General features: G+C 40.9%; 1 protein-coding gene across 5 annotated transcripts in view; it reads left to right on the top strand.

Annotated features, from left to right (window-relative positions):
- Window positions 1-9,426, top strand: part of LOC106870969 (diacylglycerol kinase epsilon) — a 223,298-nt gene that overhangs the window by 35,078 nt on the left and 178,794 nt on the right. The window contains exon 2 of one of the 5 annotated variants that reach the window (XM_052978392.1): window positions 6,374-6,582. The exons of the other annotated variants lie outside the window; for them this stretch is intronic. The gene's annotated coding sequence lies outside the window, so the exon portion shown is untranslated. The remainder of the gene's footprint in view (window positions 1-6,373; window positions 6,583-9,426) is intronic. 5 annotated transcript variants of the gene reach the window in all.

Genomic DNA, 9,426 nt, shown 5'->3' with positions numbered 1-9,426 from the left:
GGGGATGTAAACACACCAGCACCGGTTGTCAAGCGATGGTGGTGATGGTGTGTGTGTGTGTATATGTTTGTGTGTCTGTGTTTGTTCCCACCGCCACCACCATCGCTTGACAACCGGTGCTGGTGTGTTTACATCCCCGTAACTTAGCAGATCGGCAAAAGAGACTGATAGAATAAGTACTAGGCTTACAAAGAATAAGTCTTGGGGTCAAGTTGGTCGACTAAAGGCGGTGCTCCAGAATGGCCACAGTTAAATGACTGAAACAAGTAAAAGAGTAATATACATATACATACAGAGGTGGGCATGGTTCTACTAGTATGCTAACAGCTAATTAGTGAAGCTAACTTTTTGTTTTTGCAGATTAGTGTTTTCACTAACTTTGGAAACTGTTAGATCAACTAGCTTCTGCTAAAGTTGGTTCCGCTAACAAAATTAATACGTTTGTTCCTGTCTGTTGTGGATGTGTCTTGAAGACATAATTAGTTGACGCAGCATTGTGTAATTCTGCAGTTTTGAGTTGTATTCACTTGTGATGTTGTCATATTACAGACAGTCCCACAGTGTCAGCGACAGCAGTGTATGTTATCAGCTTATAAAGTTATTGCTTATTGTTATGGAAGGTGATGTTTTTGTTCAGCCTGAGGATGAAGGGCCTGTTAAGGAGTCTGTAATGGCTTTGGGTGAGGCAGAGGTCACTCAGGTTGAGAGCCAGGAGTCTCAAAACCTGTGGGCCCACATAAAGGACTATTTTGTCCTTACATCAAAGGATAAGAGGAATGCCAAAATCCTGTACTTCCAGTGCATCATGTGCCATCCCAAGGAGATCACCATCAAGGGACAAGTGGCGAGCCTCTACAGCTTGAAGTCGCATGTCAAGAGGAAACACCCAGCGCATGCCATCCAGTTTGAGGAGAGGATCAAGGCCAGCTCTTCCTTTGGGAAACACAGACAATCTTCCAATAGCAGTGTCATTAACCAGTTGTCACAGTCATGTGCAAAGAAAGCACTCCAGCCTGACATTGGCAAAGTATTTGCCCAAACTACTGGCACTGGTGTCCGTTGGTCTATGGTGGACAGAAGGATTGTAGACCTGCTGCATGTAGTGGAGTCCTCCACCTTGGTTGGCCTGATCACGATGCTGAACCCCAGCAAGACGTCAATGTCCCACTGCACTCTCAGTAGGATGATTTTGGCCAGCCATAAAGAGCTGGAAGAGTATTTTACAAGGTATTTATAAATTAAAATTATACAAGATTATTATTATTATGGCGTACTTCATAATTTCTTAATTTAATTTAATTATTTATCAAATAATTATTTTCTTAATGTAATAAAATGTATAATAGCTAATTGAAATAAATGTCATAATATATAATATACAGTATATATATCATCATCATCATCATCGTTTAACGTCCGCTTTCCACACTAGCATGGGTTGGACGATTTGACTGAGGACTGGCAAACCAGATGGCTGCACCAGGCTCCAATCTGATCTGGCAGAGTTTCTACAGCTGGATGTTCTTCCTAACGCCAACCACTCCGAGAGTGTAGTGGGTGCTTTTACATGTCACCGGCACGAGGGCCAGTCAGGCGGTACTGGCAACGGACACGCTCAAGTGGTGTTTTTTATGTGCCACTTGCACAGGAGCCAGCCCAGTGGCACTGGCAACGACCTCGCTCAAGTGTTTTTTCATGTGCCACCGGCACAAGTGCCAGTAATGCGACACTAGTAACGATCATGCTCTAATGGTGCTTTTTACATGTCACTGGCATGGAAGCCAGTCAGTTGCTCTGGTAGCGATCAAGCTCGGATGGTGATCTTAGCACTCTACTGGCACGGGTGCCAGTCGTCGAATTAAGTCTGCACAGCTAAAACAGCAGTCTTTAATGAAATAACATATAAATGAACATTAAGTTCTCATCATCATCGTTTAACATCCACTTTCCATACTGGCATGGGCTGGACAGTTTGACTGAAAACTGGCAAGCTGGGAGGCTGCACCAGGTTCTAATCTGATTTGGCAAGGTTTCTACAGTTGGATGATCTTCCTCATGCCAACCATTCTGAGAGTGTACTGAGTGCTTTTATGTACCACTGGTACAAGAGCCAGTCAGGCAGCACTGGCATTGGCCATACTCAAAAGGTGCTTTTTGTGCACAACTGGCATGGGTGCCAGTCAGGCAGAATTGGTCATGCTTGAATGGTGCATCTTATGTCCAACATTTCTCTCAGGGTGTTTACACTCTGTCATGTATGCACACTAACATTACACATCCAGTGGAGCATACTACCTGCATTTCTTTCAAGCCTACGCATGTCCTCAGCAGTCACAGCCCATGTTTCACTGCTGTGTAGCATGGTTGTTTGCACACAGATATCATACAGTCTACCTTTCACTCTGAGTGAGATGCCCTTTGTTACCAGCAGAGGTAGGAGCTCTCTGAACTTTGCCCAGGCTATTCTTATTCTAGTAGCTTTGTTCTCAGAGCATCTACTCCCACTACTGAGTTGGTCACCTAAGTAACAGAAGCTATCAATTACTTCTATTTTTGCTCCTGGCATGTGATGGAATCTGTTTTCTGTATATTGTCAGTGTTTATTGCACCTGTGCATCTGCCACACACAAAAACTATCCTCCCATTTAACCTTCCTTTGATATTGCTGCACCTCTTATGTGTCCATAGCTTACACTGGGTACTTATTATGGAGTTCCTACCTACGCCTTTTCTACAGTTCTGAACTTCTCAAATTCCAATCATTATTCCATCCCACATCTTGGTTATTCATCACCCCAACATGTCACCTATCAAAATAGTGTCACTACTTTCAAAAGTTTAATAAGAAGGCTTTAAATTATAAGCAGTATTTCCATGAATTTAGAACAGCCTAGTAACAAATGTTAAACTATTATTTCCTTGTTGAGCCACCTTGATTATATATACAGGGTGCGTAAGGTATTTGAGGACATACCTTTTTGGGGTATTTGCTGCATTTTTTTCTAACTCTGTATTATCTTTGTTTCAGAAAATAATAATGGCAGACCCTCAGCTTACTCAAGAAATGAAGAGGCATGCTGTTAATGTGGTTATAAAGGTTGAGCATAGTGATTTAGAAATATCTCGATTTTTAAAAGTTGCCAGATCTTTCATCTACAAAATTTGTAATGAGCTAAAGATTGAAGATGGAAATGTATCACCAGTATCAAAGCATAAAAAGCATTCTAAATGCTCTGAAATCATCAGAATACCTGAATTTATCTAGCAAGTTCAACAGACCATTGATGACAATCTCAGAAAGTCCATGAGGTCAATTGCAAAAGATCTCCATGTGTCAGAAGGAACAGTCAGAAATGTTGTCCACGAAGACATCAGATATAAGTCTTATATGATTAGGAAAGGTCAATTTGTCAGAAAAAGCAAAAGAAAATCACTACATCAGATCTAGAAGGCTCTTAAACTGAAAAATCCAGCAGAAGATTTGATTTGGTTTTTCTCAAATGAGAAAAACTTTGACCAAGATCAAAAAGTTAACAGAAGAAATGACAGATGGTTATGTGCAGACCCTTCTGAAGTTCCAGATATTATGCATACAAAATTTCCTGCAACTGTCATGGTTTTAGGGGTTGTCAGCAATGAAGGACATGTGATGCCTCCTTACTTCTTTCCACAAGGCCTTGGAGTTAACTCTGCCACATACATTGAGGTTCTGGAAATGATTGTTAAGCCCTGGATAGACAGTGTATGAAATGGAAGACCATATGTGTTTCAGTAAGACTCTGCACTATCACACATGGCTCTAGTAACACAGGAAAGGATGGCTGAAAATTTTCATGATCACATAACACCTAACATTTGGCCTCCTAATTCCCCAGATCTCAATCCATTGGACTATTACATGTGGAGCGTTGTTGAGAGAGAGAGGTCAATGACCACATCCATAACACCAAAGATTCTTTGAAAGCTGCCAGAGTTAGAGTAATGTCCAAAATGAACCAGGATTACTTGATTTGAGCATATAGATGATTTAGATCTCATATAGAAGCAGTTGTTGAAGCTGAAGGTGGCTTTATTGAATAACATTATAAAAATGGTTTATTTTTATCCTCATAGCATTTTTTGATAAATAAAGTTATTATCTGTTACTATATATCTGTTTTTTTATAAACGCAAATCTGTCCTCAAATATCTTACGCACCCTGTATATATAATTTTAAGTTTTTAACTTTATAACTTATGTCTCTTAACAATTTAACAGATTACTGAAGGATGTCCCCTGGGTGACGACCACCATGAACTGTTGGTTGGCCCACAACAGATCCTACCTGAGGATGACAGTACACTGACTGGACCCCTAGACTCACATGAGACAACATGCCACCCTGGCCTGCTCTTGTCTCAGAAGACATCATACCTTTGATGTTCTGGCCCAGGTCTTGATAGACATCCATTACAAGTTCCATCTGCAAGACAAGGTGACCAGGATCATGACAGACAATGGCAAAAGCTTTAAGGTGTTTATGCAGTTTGGTACAGAAGTTGAACTCTTGCCAGACATTCATGAGGCTGCTGCTGATCCAGATGTAGAGGGCATGTGGACCTGGACGCTGAGGCTGAAGATGTGGATGAAGTTGAGTACATCTCTGTTGATGCCATCCTTGACAAGTCCAGTGGCCTGGGCCTGAACCTGCCAGTGCACATGAAGTGTGCAGCCCATATCTTCAACTTGGTAGCCAGCATGGATCCTGACAAAGCTCTTGACAGTGCTTTGTTCAAGTCAGCCAACAGGAAGGCCATGTCCAAGGCACAATGGCTGTGGGATCTGCAGAGCCATAGCACAGTAGTGGCAGACAGCATTCTGAACGCATTGAAGAGAAGGTTGGTGGTCCCCAACAGTACCAGATGGAACTCTACCTATGATTCTGTTGTTGTCTTTAACAACCTGCTGGAGAAGAATAGGGGAGCTGTCCGCAAGGTGATGACACAGTTGAAGCTGCAGACCTTCAATGATTCTGATGTCGGCTTCCTGATGCAGTATGCCTAGGTGATTTCTAATGTTGCCAAGGCCTTAGATAAAATCTAGAGGGAGGATAAGGCTTATCTCTGGAGCCTTTTGCCAACTGTAGTGGCTACTGTCATGAAGTTGAAGGAGGCCAAGTTCAAACAGCTCCTGTACTGCTATCCTCTGGTAGACGCAATACTGGCAGGCATCACAAAAAGATTTGGGCTCCTCCTAGAAGACCTTGAATGCCAGATGGCTGCTGTCTGCCACCCCAAATTTCGCCTGTTCTGGCTGGAGCATTATAATAACAACCAGGTTAGCAGAGTAATGGATGCCATGGAGACTGTTGTAGAGACAGCTCTAATGGAGACCAATGAGGAGGGTAGCAACACCACCAGCAATGAGGATGAAGAAGATGATTTCTTCAGCAACATCACTCAGTTCAGAGAGAGCAGGAGCTGCAGGTCACTGAAATCCAAGGCACAGAACTTGGTGAAGACTTGGCTGGAAGCCATTTTGAAGGAGGTCCTGACACAACATCATCATCATCTTTTTTTAAACATCTAATTTGCCATGCTTGGATGAATCAGATGAGATTTGTTGAGGCAGATTTTCTACAACCACATATTCTGTAACCCATACCTATTTCTAAGCAAAGTAACTTTTACCTCTGCTTTGAAGATATTTTCTTGTATGACAGTAAATGTTTTGTTACATTTACCAGAGCATACATACGATGTAGTATAAAAAAAGTTCCTGGACTAGCTCTGTAGTGTGCCAACAGATGGCAGCCCATAGTTGCATGCACAGTGAGAGCTAGCAGTGACCTTCATAAGTCAGTGTGCCAAGTGACATTGCTGTGTTTACTTTGAAAGTTGTGAAATTTGTGCTTTTATGATCCCATGTATGCTGTACTCTGCTATTTTTGTCACAAACAGAAAGTTGGAAGAAAGAGCCAAAGTGAAATTTTGTGTTAATCTTGGAAAGTCTGCTACAGAGACATTAAGCATGTTTTGGCAAGCTTACAGTGACAAGGCAATGGGTTGTACGCAATGTTTCAAATGGCACAGGTGCTTCAAAAGTGAAAGAATGTCCCTGGAAGATGATGTGTGATCTGGAAGACCTGCCATGAGTGTTACACCCAGAAATGTGGAGAAAATTCATCAGTTTGTGCATGAGGATCATCAGAGGACAATCAACAATATTTTGAATTGTTTGTGGGAGGAAATTTGGTGAAAGCAACCTGATCTGTGGAGCACAAGCAATTGGATTCTTCACAATGACAATGCACCTGTCACTGAGCTCTCCTCACTTGTGAGTTTCTCTCCAAAGACAACATGGTATTGCTTCTGCACCTATTCTATTTGCCAGATTGAGCACCTGTGGACTTCGATCTCTTCCCCAAGATGAAAATGCAGCTCAGTGTTCGCTGTTTTAACACCATTGTCAAGATCAAGAGTGGATCACAGAATGTCCTCAACTTGCTTGCAGAAAATGACTTCCTGGCCGGATTCCAAAAGTGGGACCAGTGTATTGCTGTGCAAGGTAGCTATTTCGAAGGAGATGATGTTAAAACTTAGGTAAATAAGTTATTTTTTATTAAACATAACTACCTCGGGAACTTCTTGGTACCACCTCATACGTATTTGCATGTACGCGTGCACACACACATACACTATGTATATAATGGGATTCTTACCAAATTCACATACAAGGCTTTGGTCAATTCTGAACTTTTGAAGAAGACAGTTGCCCAAGGTACTGCTCAATAGGAATGAACCCCAAACCACATGCCTGCGAAACAAGCTTCTTAAGTACACAGCCATGCCTACTCCCATACACACATATGCACAAACATATACACGAACATGCAAGCACATTGTCATAAATGTTTATCTTTAGATTGATGTATATATGTACGTACATACATGATGATTGCCTCATTTCGTCACATGATAGCTGTCACACATTCATCCTGATTGTTCTGATTTACTTTTATCCGTGCATTTGCATGGAACTAACTTTTCACCATGCACCCATTGCCATAAGGCTTTATAAAATACAAAAGGAATCAAGAAATGATAGTGAAACATCTGTACATCTCTGGATTTAAGTAACAAAAGCTTTTACAGCAGTTTTGCCACTTTCTCAGTCACCATAGGTTCCAGTGACAAGGATTGCTAGATGACTGGTATTATTTTGGCTGCAACAATTATGTTAGAGTATCATTCTCCTTGATGAGCTGCCTTCTCCACAGCTTTGTCAAAAATAATGGGAGCCTCCTCTACCCTTAGGAAATCTATTTAACCTATAGATGGGACCCTGACAGGTAGTACTGTTTCAGATCAGAATGAACCTGAGAGTAATGGTAATTAAGGGGTGACTCCACGCTCCTGACAACTTCAGAACTCCTGAATTAGAGTTTCAATACTGAATGCAGTTTAAGGACATACATGCAACATCATTTGACATCCATGTTCTATGCTGGCATGAGTTGGGCAATTTGACAGGATCTGATGGACCCAAGGACAACATTGAGCTCCTGTGTTTGTTTGATACCCTTCCTAATAACAATCACTTTACGGTGCGCACTGGGTGCTTTATCTGTCACCGACACTAGTGAGGTAACCATGCAGCTTGCAAGATTATGAACCTTGAATAGTGGGGAACTTTATGCTAAAAGAACAAAAAGTAGAGATGGGTAAAGTATGAAAGAAAAGAGCTGAACAGAACAGTTTTCTTGCTGTATGACAACTCACATTTTAGGAGAGACGATGAGAATGATAAGATGGAGATGGAAAGTGATAAAAGATATGAGTGATGAAGTGTTAAGGTACAAGTGGGGATAGATCGAGTGGTGGTGGTAGTGGGGGATATGGGGATGTGTGATAACGTGGAGCAGCAGAACAGAAATGATGATACAGTAAACAGGAGAAGGGTGAAAGGGGGATGACATCCTGTTAGGTTGGTTGTAGGGGTGGATGGGGAAGAGAGGCAGACACAGTGTATTAAGAAGGTGAGGCATATGGTAGTGGGGAAGGAGATGTATGACAGTAAAGGTTTGGGTGGATGATCAATGAAAGTATAGATGGCAATCAGTATTAATGGTTGACAATAACAAGTGAGCTGATTCCAGGTAGTAAGAAAAGTAGCATAAAGAAAGACTGCAAATAGGGAGTTAATGCATGATGGGTGTTTTGAGGAGGAAAGAAATTAGGTTACGCGTATTGCCAGCCATCTTGATCTTTTGTCACATCTTTTGTGAGATTCAAGGACCTGAGGTCAGTCTTCATCACCTTGTCCATGCTTTTCTGGAAACTATGTTGCTCCTGTGGAGAACATTTGTTGTCAGTCATCTGAATTACTGCTCCCAATTATGGTCATCACAAACCATCAAATTAACAGCAGAACACAAGGCAATCCAGTACCACTTTAGTGTAGTAGATGGACTATTGGGAAAGACTAAATGAGCTGAAGCTCCACTTCCTGAAAAGAACATGTAAAAAATATGTAGTGATATATATGAGGATTCTGGCAGGTTTAGTACCCAACTTTGGAGTTAAATTGAAAGCTATACTAGTCACTGAACTGGATACTATTTCATAGTACCAAAGATCCTGCTCTTTCTCTGTCCAGAATAAGAACCCCAAACTGTAACAGCTTTAGAGGCTCACAACTCTAAACAGGTTCAGAGACTTACAACTTTTCAATATGTGGATAAAAGGCCTCAGAGATCTACAAGGTGTAGATGTGGATGTATTCAAATATCAGTTGACTAAATTTTTATTTGACATACCAGATGAACTCCCATTGCAACTTGAAATGCAAAGAAGAGCAGGTCTGTCCAACTCACTACTTCATTAGGAAAGATGCAGTCATTTTGTCTTTTCCTCATTTGTGATATAAATTCTTGTTCTTTGTCTCTCATTAAGTTTTACATCTGATGCTATTGTGTATTTCTCTATGTGGTTCTAAGTCCTCACTAGCATGGCACTCACTTCCAGTAACCATCATCTCCTTTCTGCTACTGCTGCTGCTATATATATTCTTTTATTCTTTCAGTCAATTTGACTGCGGCCATATATATATATATATATATATATAGCAAATTTTAGAGGTAATACTTGATAATTGTAAGCACCTGTATATGCCAGATAGTGGCCGAGGTGAAAGAATAAATTAAAAACGTAAAATTAAAACAGAACACAAAGGATTCCGCGGTACACGTGTTTCAAGCTTTATACACAAACAGTCGTTGGATCATTATATGAGTATATAGTTGATAGACAGGATGGTTTAAAGCTATCTTCAGCCGCAAATATATTCTTTCCCAAGATTATATCACAAAGAAAAAAGAAAAAGAGAGAGAAACAGGAGAGAGAAAAAGGGGAAGTTCACTTGGTATTATCCATTGTAATATGTTT

Source organism: Octopus bimaculoides, chromosome 2 (genome assembly GCF_001194135.2).
Source record: "Octopus bimaculoides isolate UCB-OBI-ISO-001 chromosome 2, ASM119413v2, whole genome shotgun sequence".
NCBI classification, from domain to species: Eukaryota; Metazoa; Mollusca; class Cephalopoda; order Octopoda; family Octopodidae; genus Octopus; species Octopus bimaculoides.
The sequence above is the reverse complement of the archived record's forward strand: the minus strand, read 5'-3'. Positions and strand labels throughout refer to the sequence as shown.